Source organism: Triturus cristatus, chromosome 12 (assembly GCF_964204655.1).
Source record: "Triturus cristatus chromosome 12, aTriCri1.1, whole genome shotgun sequence".
Taxonomy (NCBI): Eukaryota; Metazoa; Chordata; class Amphibia; order Caudata; family Salamandridae; genus Triturus; species Triturus cristatus.
The window spans coordinates 127,982,963-127,998,203 of record NC_140595.1 but is presented as its reverse complement, the minus strand read 5'-3'; the positions used below and the strand labels follow the sequence as shown (position 1 = coordinate 127,998,203).

At 42.2% G+C, this 15,241-nt stretch overlaps 1 pseudogene; it reads left to right on the top strand.

Moving 5' to 3' along the window:
• Positions 1 to 15,241, top strand: part of LOC146772868 (rho guanine nucleotide exchange factor 11-like) — a 256,324-nt pseudogene that overhangs the window by 66,354 nt on the left and 174,729 nt on the right.

The window sequence follows — 15,241 nt, the reverse complement described above, 5'->3', positions numbered from 1 at the left end:
GAAGATTTAGGCCTGGCAAAATATTTTTTTTGCCAGGTCAAAATGGCAGTTTAAAACTGCACACAGGCACCAATGACAGGCCTGAAACATGTTTAAAGGGCTACTTAAGTGATGGCAAAATGAGAGCTGGTGGGCCACTCGTAGTGTTTAATTTACAGGTCCCGGTTACATGTAGTACCACTTTACTAGGGACTTGCAAGAGAATTAAATATGCCAATTGGGTGTATGACAATGTTACTATATTTAAAGTAGAGAACACAAGCACTTTAGAACTGGTTATCAGTGGTAAACGTGTGCAGAGTCCTAAAGCTATCAAGAACTGAAGGTGTAGGTGTAGGTGTGGGTGGTACTGACGTTCTCCAACCAAGCTAGGACCTGATTGATCAACTTCTGGAAGGTGAAATAGTTGTTCTTCAACCCAAAGAGCATCACCCGAAACTGGTATCCTTCTGGAGTAAAGAACGCAGACCTGTCTTTAGCCCCCTTAGTTACTGTGATCTGCCAGAACCCAGATGTCATATCAAACGTGCTGAGGAACTTAGCAGCCCTTGACTGATCAATGAGCTTGTCAGCTCAGGATGGTATGTGCATCAGACTTAGTGACATCATTGAGCCTTGGGTAATCCACGCAGAACCTGAGTTCAGTGGTGGTACCTGGAGGGGAAGCCTTGGGGACCAGTACCACAGTGCTGGGCCAAGGACTGCTTGAGGACTTTCTTTCACTTACCGACAGTGTTTGGAGACTTTCTTCCTTATACGGGCTATCATCTTATCAGATTGCCTGTAGATCTTATTCTTCACTGCCATATGGCCACCCTTGGACCTGGATCAGTCATACTCTATCCAACTGTAGATTATTCACTGCCCTCCCTGCTTCACCATCTTTGGACTGGACTACTGTGCATTTTAAAAGGTTCCAAGTTAGTTTTGGCACATTGTCACCTCTGATTTGTCATGACTGATCGAAATCCAAGGGTAGCCAAGACTGAAAGACAAAACTGATGAGAGCGTGCTGATGAAGCACCTTTATATAAATGGCCCTGTACCATCACTTTCGGAACTGAGCAAGACCTTTGTGGAGTCTGACGGAGCCACTTACCAGTGTGCTTGAACAATTATTGTTTAAAAATGGAGTGTTCAGTCGGGCGCCTGGGGTTAATATAAAGGTGATCAATCTGTAGTTAGAAAGAGCCTTTCTGAAGAGAAGTAACTTGATCTTCTAGTTTCCAGGAGCTCTATGGATGATTAATGTTTCTAACACGCAGCCTGGTTGCTTCATGTGATTGAATTGAGGCAGATGTAAGCACGTCTTGTAAACTGTGTGAACACCCAATGTTGACAAGCATATTGCAATAATGATAGTGGTTGTATTGTCCAAACATTGAGCGCCAGTAAAAAGTGTGTCTGCAATAAATGATGAAGTGACCATTCCAGGTTATACATAGAAAACCATATTACCCCAGAAGTTGATTTTAGTATTACGGGCTGGCTTGTGGTAACGTGGGTCTCAGTGGGTCTTAGTGTTGAATTTAAATGAGCCCCCACAACTGCATTTGTTGAACTTAAGCACATGGTAAACATGAGTACATTTGGTCATTTTCTGCCTTGCCTTAATGATCACTTTAGTCTTTGTAGACGTTCAATGTAATGGAAGACCAATATACCAAGCTCTTTTCCAACTATGGTAATTTGATAAACCTGAAAATGAGTTGTTTCAAAGAGTGAGCCGTTGCCAAACTAAATCTCTGACAATTCTCTGTCTCTATCCTACCCCAAATTACTCCTTTCATCACCATCACTTATATTAGATTCTCTGGCAGAGCCCCTGAAGAAGCTAAGAGAACAAGGACCAATCATCGAAGAGATCGGTGACCTCATGCTATCCAGGGTATGATTTAATTTAAGGGTGATTTTATTCCTATTGATTGTAAGAGGTTTAAACCTCTTGGGTCTGACTCTGCTGGTCATAATAAGGGTTGTGACTTTGTGCAAAAGATTGAATTTATTGAACCATCTGCTCATTGGAGCCTTTGGTGACTGTTAATATATTTGACATTTGGTCCAGGTTCTGCTGAAAGATGTAAACCTCAGTTCCTTTGAAGACACACTTTAGTTGAGGTCCTAAGGGGAAACCATAGACTGCCACTCTACAGTAGGGATCAATGCAGAGAAATAGCCACGGGGAAAATAGAGGTGGTAAAATAAAAAACACCGCACCATTGAGCACTAGCATCATTTTAGACTTAGTAATCGGGGGACACTTTATTTAATACTTGGTGGAGGCCTAGTGGGACAGAAGTGTGCAGTATTGTCTGTTTGATCCATATGGCAAAGGAGCTACAGTGTTTGGAGTTTAACATCCCTAAGTAATAGTAGTACACAAGAACACTTTTAACACTCACACATTTTCACAGATTACTTCTGACAAGCTGTAGAGACACGATGGGGAATATTCATTACTGGTAGTAGGACAGAAGTCTCCAAGATGTTAATATTATCCAGCGTAGTACCTGTCAACAGAAGGGCAGGATACAATTCTCTGTCATCTGGGGAGGGCCAGACTAGCATTGAGATTCTCATAGTTGCTATTCAATACAATACATATCATACATGGTGCACTATCCATGAAATCTAAGATTACATTTTTTTTGTTCAAACAATTTTATTGAAAATAAAATAAGCAGTTATGGAACAGATAGTGAAGACACACTACAGGGTGCTTTGCGTAACTTCATATGACCACATATGTAAACATTTGACGTATAGTCTAAGTAAACATAATGGAGCAATATTGTAAGTCTGGGCGGTGAACTCTACTTCGCTAGCAAAGTTTTCCAAATTCAGCGTTACTCGGAGCTCGCAGAGTTTTTTTCCTCACATGCGTTCGCCAGCGTTAAGTTGGCGAGCGAGGAAAACCCACCCCCCGGCGAGTTTTTCCTCGTACCCGATCGTCAACGTCAAGTTGGCGAGTGTGAGCGTGGAAAATCAACCTCCCGGCGAGATCAACGCTGGCAGTCAGGTTTCTGCGAGTGGTCGCGTCTGCTCGCGTTGAGAAACCGTCTGTTTGCATTGAGAAAGCTGCTGCTCGAGTAAAAAAATCTACTCGAGCAGCAGAAAGAAAGCTTGCGCTGTGTATGGTGCAACTCGCGATGATTGCACAGAGTGGCATGAGCACCTGGCACTAAAAGTCACAGTGAACCGCATTTATCTAAAGCAGTTTTTTTTGTACTCCGCCCAGGCTTACAATATTGGTTGTTGGTGTACCATTTGTAAAACATGGTGCTAAAATGAGAGGTACATTGAGAGCATATCTGAAGATAGTAGGGAGCTAAGTGTGGGATACCCAAATTAGATGAGAGTTGAGTTCCCCAAGTGTGCTCAATATATGTATGAGCAGAAAAACATTGCAAAGGAAAGAGGGAGAAAAGCCAGAGAAAAGATGAGGGTGAAGTTAGAGAGAGTGGAGAGAGGGTGCTAAGTCATCAGGGTCTGCAGTGAGCACAGGGCTACTAAGTGTATACTGATGATTTAGTTCTGTCTTGGTGGGTGAGTGGAATTGCAAGAGGGGGAAGAATGTTAAGGCTGTGGGGATCCACTTTTTGTATGTATAAATCAAGTGCATTCCATAGGCAGCACAAGTGTGATGTATTATGTAGTTTCTTGTATATTATGCCGTCTGCGCTCCTGGTGGTGCATAGAGTATTTGCCATTTGTTAAAGGAGATTTCTTTGGAAGATTTCTACTCTGACAGGACTGTTTTGGAGCCCAGAGCAAGCATTAGATCTAATGCTGTAAGTCATGTGCAGAGAGACCAGTGTCAAGTGGATGTGCCACAAGGCTTAACGTCACAGTTAGGAAGGATGGTGTGAGCTGAATCTTAAAGATGCCATAAATTGTCTGATGAATTTTGGTCCAGAGGGGTTGGACCATTTTACATGTGAAAAACATATTCTAAAGTGAGCCGAGTGATACCTCACAGTGCCAGCAATTATCTGATTGTAGGATACCTAGATTATGCAATCTGGATGGAGTCCAGTATGTTTTGTGTATCACCCAAAATCTAGACTGCACAATTGCAAGTGTAAATTAACCAGAAAGGCGAATGCCAGATTCTATTCCAGGTAGCGCCTGAAAAATGTGATGTCAGGTCTTCTGGGATGTAAGGGGACCATTTTTTCCCCAAATTCTTGAGGAGTGTACTCTGGAGGGGGGGTGGGGGGGGGTGGGGGGGGGGTCAAGTAACTCACAGATATGTGATGCGGAGTGGCCGAGCTTTTTAAGATTTCCAAGTAGGCCGGGAAGATCTGGAGTATGTGGCTTCAGTAGTGATCTAATGGCTCTTTTACATTTTGGAGAAGAACTTGATTGGGTGCAGTAAGCAAACGGAATGGGATTCAGGGATGTGCATAAGTCTCCAACGGAATTGATACCCCTTTTGGACCACTGGTCACAAAAGACAGTTCTTCCATCATGTCTGCGATTATGGAGAGCGAGTAGACCAGGGGTATTTTCTAGAGGCCTCTGATGATAAGGGTGGAGCTTAGATGAGAGGGGGATAGAAAGTGGGATTCAATTTTGAGCCACGTCAGGGAGTGGTCAACTGCATCTTTAAACCACCAGTTGCCCTGAGCCGCTAAAAAGCTTTTTGGTGTTTGTGAAAATCGGTTATATTCAGACCTCTGCTGTTCCTGCTCAATTTAAGGTTGGGACTGGCTATCCTAGCTCTTTTCCCTTTCCAAAGGATATCTGAGATATGCTTGTCTATGGCTTTAAAGAAGGTGGTGGAAAGATTTATGGAACGCATGCTCAAAAGGAAGTTGCTTAGTGGTGCCATCATCATTTGTGCTGTGTCCGTCCTACCCTACTAGGTTATGTGATCATGAGGGAAGATTGTAGCTCTTTCTCAAACCAGATACCAAGGTATTTAAGTGAAAAATGTTGCCATTTCAGGTCAGAGTAGCCCAGAATCGAGGGAGTACAGAGAATGCTCTAGGGAAAGATCTTAGTTTTCTAATGATTACGTTTATAGCCAGAAACTCAAGAGTATTTTTCAATTTCTGATACAATCTGAGGGATTGCTGTATCTGCACCTTAAGTGAAGATTAGAACGTCATAGGCATAGGCCACGACTAGTTGCCTGCCTGATTGGGAACGGTACACCTTTAATGTTATCATTCTGTTTCAGGAAGGAAAGAATGGGTTCGATTGCTAAAAGGAATAGGAGCGGGGAGAGTGGATATCCCTGCCTGGTGCCCTGCTCCAATTAAAATGAGTGTGATAGGTGACCATTTATTCTGACCTGCTTGGCAGCAGACCCAGATGTTATTCGCATCCAGTCTGCCTTTCGAGAATCCAGTTTGGGATGGAACGATGTTTTGATATCACCTTCTCTAACCTTCTTGCCAGGACTTTGGCTTATAATTTGCAGTCAATATTGATTAATGATATTGGTCTATAGTTTTTGACATCCTAGGCGTCCCTTCCCTCTTTAGGGATAACATCTATAGTGGCTTCAGAACCCGAGCCAGCGGAGCGTGAAATAAACGAAGGCATGTCTAGTTTTCCCCCCACTAATGTTTAACATCTGTCCAAGATGTGATATCTCCAATCTGCCTATGGATTTCCTTCAAAAGAATAGTACTTTGCTTCTATCCCAGCCTCTATGGACCATAGCTCTTGCTTTATTGCGATCACGCTAGTTTCTATCATACTGCTTAAGGTTGACTCTTTGTAACCTACAGGACATCAATGAACATAGGACTTTTCTGCAATTTTCATAGTCCATTTCTGTACTTTCATCTCTTACTTTTGTATGTGTTTCAGTAGACCAAATTCTACGCCAATGTAATATGGGGCGTAGTCCAGCAATGTATACCAGTGTTTCATTCCTCAGTCATTAAGCATAGGAGTCACAGGGGTACTTTGTGGTAAGCCAGTGATCATTCGGAGAAACCTATTCTCTGCTGTGGCGAGCTGGGTCATTTTCTCAAAGCCCCATAATTTCGACCCATATAGGACCAAGCTCACCACTTTTGTATTGTAGATCTGCAACACCGGGCTTACAGGCTTAGTCAGAGATTTTTTAAATTCATTGTTTAAAGCACCAGCTAGTTGGCGATGTTTCAGTGCCATCATTTCAATGTGAGAGCCCCAGCTAATTTTTTTCCTAGATATGTGAATGCATCTACCTGCTCTTGGGGCTCCTCCCTCCAAATGTATCCTACCACTAAATGCTCTGTGGTGATTAAAAGCCATAAATTTAGTTTTCATTGCATTGAATTCTAACCCTCATGTGTTGCATATATTTTCAAAACGTGTTAACCCACACTGTAGCCCACAAGGAGTTTTTGATATGATGTGCGTTTTGTCTGCAAACATTAGGATCGGAATATTTATACCTACTAAGACTGGAGCATCTGTGGGAAAGGTAGCTGAGAATTGGGAGACTCCATTTATAAAGAGGGAAAATAGTGTAGGGGCCATTACACACCCTTGGCGAACTCCCTTTTCAACTTGGAAGGGGTCAGTTACATTACCCTGTGAGCCCCAGAGAATGTTTTGCAAAATTGTTCTCATGTAGTCGAACAATGAGAGATAGCAAGTCCGTGGGCATTCCCAGCTCCTGTAGGACCAACCATAGCTTGTTACCTGAAACTAAATCAAAAGCTGACTTTAGATCTACAAAAGCAGCATACATGCTGCCATTGCCAAACACAACAGTCCGCCAGTATATGAACAGAAAACAAAAGACATGGTCTACTGTACTGATAAGTAAATATTTTATTATGGATAGTTGTTATGGCATCAGGTGCCTGTGTATTATGCAGGTGCACCTCCAGGTCTACTGCTGTGTGCTCAACATCCCTTTTAATATTAGACAATATATCTGGTTTTTCAGCAGGAATGGAAAATTCCTGTTTTAGTGGAAGCATCATGAGCCGAAGACTTGTCAATTGTGCGCACACAACCAAAATCTAAAATGCATGTTAATGCTAAAGCCTGATGTCACGCTTACATGCGTAAGCTAAACAAATCATGCACTCAACAATATTTAATGCGTAGATGAGTTTCTTGCTAGTATTAGTCAAAGCTTGTATTCCAAGTCAATATTGTGAAGTATAGAAAAGTGTGCCTGCATCTTACTGCTGTACAGAGTAATTTCTCAGGAAACATTAGGAAAAGCAACATAAATCCATTATCATCCCTGTCCTTCACAACAGTCTCCATCTTAATGTCTGGTTCATGGAGTGTGATTCAACTTTATAAATCTATGCTGGTTTTCCTCTTTCTTAATGTGTGGTTGATGGATCATTAATCAGCATTGTAAATCCATGCCTGATTTCTGACCTAAGAATTGCACTTCCTTTAATGCTTCTTTGCCACCAACAATGTTGTCTCATAAGTAGGTTTCAAATAAAGCATCTTCAACCTGGACTCCCCTAAATAATCTCTTGTTTTAGGGATGTCCTTCAGTTTAGCATGCGAGACGAGTGCCTTAGATGTTCAATTGGCACCAGTATTTGTAGTCCCCTGATTAAAAGATGTCTATTTGGACCTGTTGAGTCACCCACCTCATCACCTTCATCAGGTGTGTGATGAATTATGGGCAAATAATTTTTCGGAGCAGTGAACATATGCTGGCATACCTGGGATCTCAATAATATGGTAAATGGTAAACACACTTCCAGCCAGTGGACTACGTGCAATTTTGAATAATCCACAAAGGTCTTGACCTTGACTTTTTTCAAATGTGGCTGATCTTTTGGATCAGTCAGTGATAAATTACTCCAGTGGAAAAAGGGGGAGTTCCATAAGAGCTGGAAATCACCCTTTCCAACTCGAATAAAGGACATATCTGTACCACTGGCACCTTATGGATCCTTATCTGAGCCCTGTCTAAGCCAGAACTCTGGGAATTATTGTGTATGGAAGAAAGGCTGAATTATTAGGCCTTTTGTAAATTCAGGGTAAAAAGTCCTGCATTCTGTGAACAACAATGCTGTGGGACCAGCAGGCTACTAATTTTACTCTTAATGTCAGTTATTCTGGTTCAAAGTAGTCTTGATCAAGTTTATCCTGATCGCTTGTTTTGGGAATATATCTTACTCTTTGAATTGATTAGAAATCATGGGTTATACAATGTACAGCAGGTGTAAGGTCTTTCAGTTTCTTCTCATCCTAGGAAATAAATGTTCATGTCATCTAGATATAATATCACTGTGATACGTATACACCAGAGAGTTAAAAATATTAGTTTCAAGAGTTTTGTGATACTCAAATTCCTATATCCAGAAGCCCTCCAAAACTGTACTCAAGAAGCGCTTAGTGACGGTAAAGAAAGAACAAACTAAAATGGATGATCGTTATTTAATCCAAAGAACAAATTTGTGGAAAAATGTACATTATCTACTTGTTTTTCACTATGTATCTGTGATGTCTAGTTGTAAATTGCTGCTGACATCAATTGTAAATAAATCAAGATAAGTTGTAACCTCATTCATCTGTTCTGATAACTTAAATCATGTAAAGAAGCACATTGTTGAAGTTGCACAATTTCATAGTTCATCAATGTCATAATTGATTACATTTTGAGGTTAAACCCCTTCTTACCAGCCTAAGGAAGGAATACACTTTCACATCTGATGTGTTCTATGTGGAAGTTACAGATATTCCTGTATGAGAAGATACTCCTGGTAAATCATTGAACTCTACAGATATTTTGGAAAAGACAGCTAATGTCAGCATTAGCAATATATTATTTCAAAATAGAGCCACTCACCAACCATGCAGGTATTGTAGGTATCAAATATTTTAATGCATGACGTTTTGCACCCAGTCAGATGTGTGGCCAATCATGCATTCAAACAATAGTCATCTGTAGCTGACCATTGTTAAATCATGAATATTCATCATTTGCCCAGGTAAATACGATGATTCTGTTGGAGATTGGGCTGAGCTGAAAGGAAGTTTACACTGTCCCCCTTTCTACCACTCATGTTGTTGTGATAGCCTCAATCCAGATCCCTATCAGGCCATTGGCGAGTTGCCCATTAGCTTCCTCCCTGGCAGACTCTGCCCACTGGAAGCTTGCAGAAAAGTTGGGGAGCGGTTTTGGTTTGGAAACCAAGGGTTGAATAGGGGAATTACAACTCTCCCTGTTAACAGTTTGCAAACATTTATAAACAATAGGCAAAGAACTCAGATTTCAAAATTCCTAAGTGTATATTTCTAATAAATTATTTTGTGGTAAACATTGATTTGCAGATCAATTTTGTCACTTTTATGTTGTCATTCCTCATTTTGGGAACTTGCTTTTATATTCAGATATGTTTACATAGATGCATTCAGCTTCTGTTTGGGAGATCAAACTCAGTTAACCTCCAGTAATGGGCTAGATATCTGGATCCCTCTGAGATGCAAACATGGTTTGTGGGCTGGGGAGGTGATAGTTCTCTCTACCTTGGATGTCGAATGCTTTTTATGCATCTTTGTTTTGTAGCCTTTACTCATTTTGAGTTAGACTTTGAATTGGTTTGCACACATTTAAGATCAGTTGCCAGATATATTTGTGATCTTGCATAATGGGCATGTTGGAAATGGGGGTCTCTAGTAGGCAAGTGTGTGCATATTTGTCCAAGTAGGGACCCTTCTTCCTAGTCAGGGTAAGGGGGATACACTTCTAAAATAACCCCTGCTCATCCCCTTGGTAGCTTGGCACAAGCAGACAGGCTTATCTCAGAGGCAGTGTGTAAAACATTTATGCATGCATACGGAAACACAGTGATAACACTACAAATGGACACAACACCAGTTTAGAAAAATAAGCAAAACTTTATCTAAATTAACAAGACCAAAAACGACAAAAACCTAACATACAATACTTGTAAAAATAGTTACTGTGTAAAATAAACCTTAAATGGCAGGAACAACGTGAAAACACAGTTCCGCCGACTCTGTAGCTCCTTTTGGGGCTCCCGCGATACTGAAGACGACAGAGTTCAACAATTCCTGCCAACTGTGTCGGTACGGGTTAGCTAAATCGTTGACAGACTCAGAGAGAGTACCTTTCTTGTTGCGGCCAATGCGCGGATGCAAGTCGGTCAGGGCAACCGTCGTAATTGCTTTGTGAGATGGAAGCGTTGCAGTGTGTGGTGTCCTCACTGCTCGGTACAGGCAGTGGCTCATTGACAGAGTCGGTGAGAGCAAGGCTTGCGTTGCAGGGTGAGACGGTGCTCGATGGGGTCCTGGCAGGTCACGGTACGATGACGGAGCCGGTTAATGTTTGAGTTGGGCAGCGACGGAGTCGGTGACATCTGTGCAGTGTGCAGCGAAGCGGTGCGGAGTGCGGTGCTCACAGGATGTGGTGCAAGCAGCGGCTCAGTGACGGAGTCAGTGAGTCCATGGTTGCGATGGGAAGCGAGGTGGTGATCTCTGCAGTGCCTTCAGGACATGGAGTCTGCGACGGACTCGGTGACGGAGTAGATTGCCCTTTTCTTCTGTGGCGAGATTTGAACCAGCAGAACCAGAGATGGTACCCAGAAGGATGGTGATGTCCTTGCTGTTCCTGAGACCTCTTGAACCAGGGTCAAGCTCCACTTCAAGCCCTTGGAGATACTTTCTCAAGCAGGATGCACACACAGTTCCTCTCCTTGGCAGAAACAGCCACTGTAGGCCACCCCCAGACAGCACACAGCAAAGGGGTAGTACTCCTCCTCCAGTTTCTCCAGCTCTTCTCCTTGGCAATGGTTCCTCTTGAAGTCCAAAAGTGATCTAAAGTTCTGGGGTCTGGGCCCCAATATTTATACAGCAAAATCCTTTGTTCTCTAGTGGCAGATAAGCCCTGTGCTCAGTCAAAACCAGGTCTGTCCTCTCTGGTGCAGCTTCCTGGCAGAATTGTGGAAGGCAGACCAGGCCCATTCAGGTAAAAGGAAATCTCCTCCACCTACTCTAAATGTAGCCCAGGTCTATTCAGCCCAGCCCTGACTCATACAGACACTCTGGAGCTACTGCACATCCCCAGCTACTCCAAAGCCAGACAGTCAATACACATTCTAGCAGAGGCACACTGGATGGCTAAGCAAGAAAATACCTACTTTCTAAAAGTGGTATTTTCAAACACAGAATGTAAAATTCACCCTCACTAAAAGATGTATTTTAACATTCTGGTTTCAGGCATACTAAACTTTATTATCCTACTTTGTTCCCAGGGGTAATTATGTTTATAAGCTGTTATGAGCAAACTCCCCATTCTATCATTTGGGAACAGGTAGTCTTGCAATAGTGAAAAATGAAATTGGTAGTATTTCACTATCAGGACATGCCACACACACCAGGGCATCTCCTACCTTTTACATACACTGCACCCTGCCCACAGGGATACCTTGGGCCTACCTTAGGGGTGACTAACATGTAAGAAAAGGGAAGGTTAGGGCCTGGCAAGTGGGTGCACTTGCCAAGTCGACATGGCCGTACCAGACTGCCCATAGGCTCTGCAATGGCAGGCCTGAGTTACATTTATAGGCTGCTTATGTGGGTGGAACAATCAGTGCTGCAGGCCCACTAACAGCATTTGATTTACAGGCCCCGGGCACACACAGTGCACTGTACTAGGGACTGACTAGTAAATCAAATATGCCAATCATGGAATCACCAATCCATTACAATAATTGACTAAGCAGGGCACTTGCACTTTGACACTGAACAGCAATTGCAAAGTTCACAAAGCATATAGACCAGCAAAACGAATCCCACCACACAGCAAAAACACAGGTGGCAAAGGCAAAAATACAGGGGAAACCCACGCCAATGATGCCAGGTTGAACAAGGCCCGTATGGAGTTATTTGTATTCCACTTGAGCTTAATTAACATCAAGCATTTACATTACACTTCTATCTAAAATGCACAATGTTGCACTTGCTGTATTTGTATCAATTCTGGGTTAGGGTGCTGAATGCGTATGTTTAGTTTTTACATTGCACCTAAAAACACATACACACACGTAATTGTTATATGTAGTTTGATTTTTTTTTTTTTCTGACTTGAACCGCTGATCTATATAGTTAAATTTGTTTTTTAGAAGAATATACTTTGGTACACTTCCATTGAATGTAATACACTTGAACACTTGAATGGGCAGAAAGCTTTGAGCATATTACAAGAAGAAGTACAGGAGGGGGAACATGGTGGCTGAGAGCTCCTGCTTCTCCTGTGCATAATACCGTAATGTGGTGAAAGTATTAAATTAATTCCACTAATCTCAGAGCTGCAGAAAATAATGAGATTGCATGGGCAACTTGACAGTCCCTTCTCATAGTATGCATTGAATGCTCTATTGCCTTAGGGAAGAACGCAAGTAAAAAAACAAAAGAGCTCCAGCTCTCTACCGAATACACAGAGCTGTATACCATAGGTGCCGCAGGTTAAAATAGATATACATTTAGAAATGCTCGGCCAGGGACAGGTTTGTTGCATATTAAAGGGAGAGGGTTTGATTATCAGCAGCAGAGCAGGGTGATTATTTATCCCCCCCCCCCAAAGCCACTTCAACAAAATCTCTCCCTGTGTCTATTCCAGAATAGGTTCTGTTCGAGGCAGGGAAACAGAAAGATAATAGAGTTATTAGAGATACAGCAGGCCCACCAGGAGGGAAAATCAAAATCACACCATCTTTAGGATCTTACTTTAAGAAAGGTATTGAAACTCATGTCTATCTAATTACATTGATCTGCCTTGCAATTATGCAAAATATGGACCCAATCCACTCAGCCTATGCCAGTAGATGGGCCCGGTCTCCCTCTCTTAAATCGATTTCAGGTTCTCTCTCAGGATCCCACAGGGGATTATTTGCATAGAGGAAATTTCAATTGACCCCTCGCGAAGAGAAGATGGGAACACCGAAAAACATAGATTAAGTAGATATGGGCTCCTTACTACTGACAGTTTCGAAAGAGATTAAAGCCAAACTTGCAATTTCTAGATTACAAACAGGCTAAAATACAGAAAGCCTGTGAAAAGCTTGATACTAAAATGGTAGACATCCCGGAAAGATTATCCACTATGGAAGCCTTGCTTGGATTATTAAGGAAGGAAGTTAAGAGCAATTATAAGGCGATTCAAGTCTTGAAAGCGAGGGAAAACGAGATCAAAGAGAAACTGAAATCTTTGGAAAATAACTCTAGGAGAAACAATTTAAGGTTTCTCAATGTCCTGGAGGGAGCAGAAGGTGAAAACTTGAAGGGGTTCGTCATAGACCTGATCAAAGAGTGTGTTTGGTAAACCAGCTCCCTAGACCTTGAGCAGGACATACAAAGGGTGCATCGGGATCAATTTAAAAGAAGTCCAAACAGAGAGAAATACAGGAAAATATTAATAAACTTCCGTACTTATGCAATAAAAAAGCTAATCCCAACAGAAGCCTTGAAAGCAAAAGCTTTAAAAAATGATTGGTCCTTCTCCATAAGACCGGCTATAGCAAAAGTTCCTCAAAATCAGCAATGGGAGTTAGGGAAACACATTCAGGAACTGAAGTCGCTGGGTGCAAATATGTAGTTGAAAATTCCCAATGACATTAAGACTTATGTAGAACAACAAGATGCACAATGTAAAAGAGAATTCGGAGGTTGATGTTCTAATAAACCAGATATAAATGCAGCAAAATAAATAGAAAATAAAGAGGAGAGTAGAAGTTCAAGTGGTATAAAGTACTATCCTTTTTGGATACTGGGAGCGTACCCCAGTGGGGTAGGGGAGGGGCAAGCTGGGGGGGTGACACATAGTTAGGGCAGATACTGGTTTTACTAAACACAGGGTGGTGAGCCTGTGGGGAAAAAACTAAAAAATAATTGTAGTCCTCATTTTTGACAGGGATTCTGAGATGGATTGGGAAACGGTTAGGCTGGAATTATCATGGACATGATAAAGGAAGTAAGGAAGGTTCACAACATAAGGGTATTAACCTGGAACATAAATGTTATGAGGGTACTGCTCCGGCCCATTTTAGTATCTCGCAATTATCTACTGGAACCCACTCTGGTCAGATGGAACTTTTTACTTGCCCAATAGCGTGGAGGGAAAATCACAATTATCAAAATTACTGTCCACAATTTGCCATAATCAAGGACTCGAGACTTAATCTCTTGGCTCTCGGGTTTTTATTATCAACATAAAGATTTGAAGATACAAAGTCCTCAATACGAGGCACAACAAGTACATAGGCACTAACACAAAAGCTACTCTACGAAGAATCCGCATACGGCTAAAAATAACTAAAAGTACAATCTCTAAAAGCATGAGGTAGAACACTACCAAGCAAATGTCGATACTAGGGACACTGAACCATACCATCTCTGTCCCTACTCTGCACTAGGTGACATCCCTACTTAGCAATCCCTTGAGACCCTCATCAGATAAAGGTGTCAGAGTGAAACTTCCTAAGAAGTCTTCACTTCGAGAGCTTGGTCTAAGTTGCCCCCTCTAACCCTTCGCCTAGCCGTCCTCTGCTCTGGGCTGCTCAGCTCTGCTCTGCCTCCACCCTCGGGGCGCTGTCCCTAATACAGAACCCCAAGTCCCAGAACACGCCCTTTGCGCCTCCTCTTCTGCGGGGTCGACTTTCAGAAATTTTCCACAGAGCGCTGTCCAGTTCCATCGTCCATCGCTTGGCCTTGAGTCCCAGACGCCATCCGCACTAGGAGTTACGATTGGCACATTCCAATACACTCCCATGTCTGGCTTTTACTACATAAGTCAATTTGTGAACAAAGAGCTTCTCTACTAACGAGCAACTGTCCTTGCACCTGGGGTGAGATCATGCAAAGCAGACATTCTTCACATCTTTTAAGTTGCAATTTACTACAGCCTGAAAACCTCTACTGAGATAAATCCCTTTTGGCCTATTGCCCTTGGCCAACATAAGAAAATACCAGGCCTTTCGCCTCAACGATATATGCGAATTCTGGCCACTACTTCGGTTACACAAGCAGGTTTAAATCACAGTATTGACATTTACGTCTTTCTTTCATGTGTGGTCAAACTAAACAGTCTACAGACACGAAGTCTATGGGTACACATTTCTAACACCACATTACATTTCACGTAAGCTAAACTCTATACATTTCTCTAATACGTTTACAATGTGCTTGTACATAGCTAGCACTTCTATTAAAATCGATATAGGTTATACAATTCGTAATACATTGCACACAAAATACCTGAGTACACATTTGGTTATATGCGGGTGCCGAC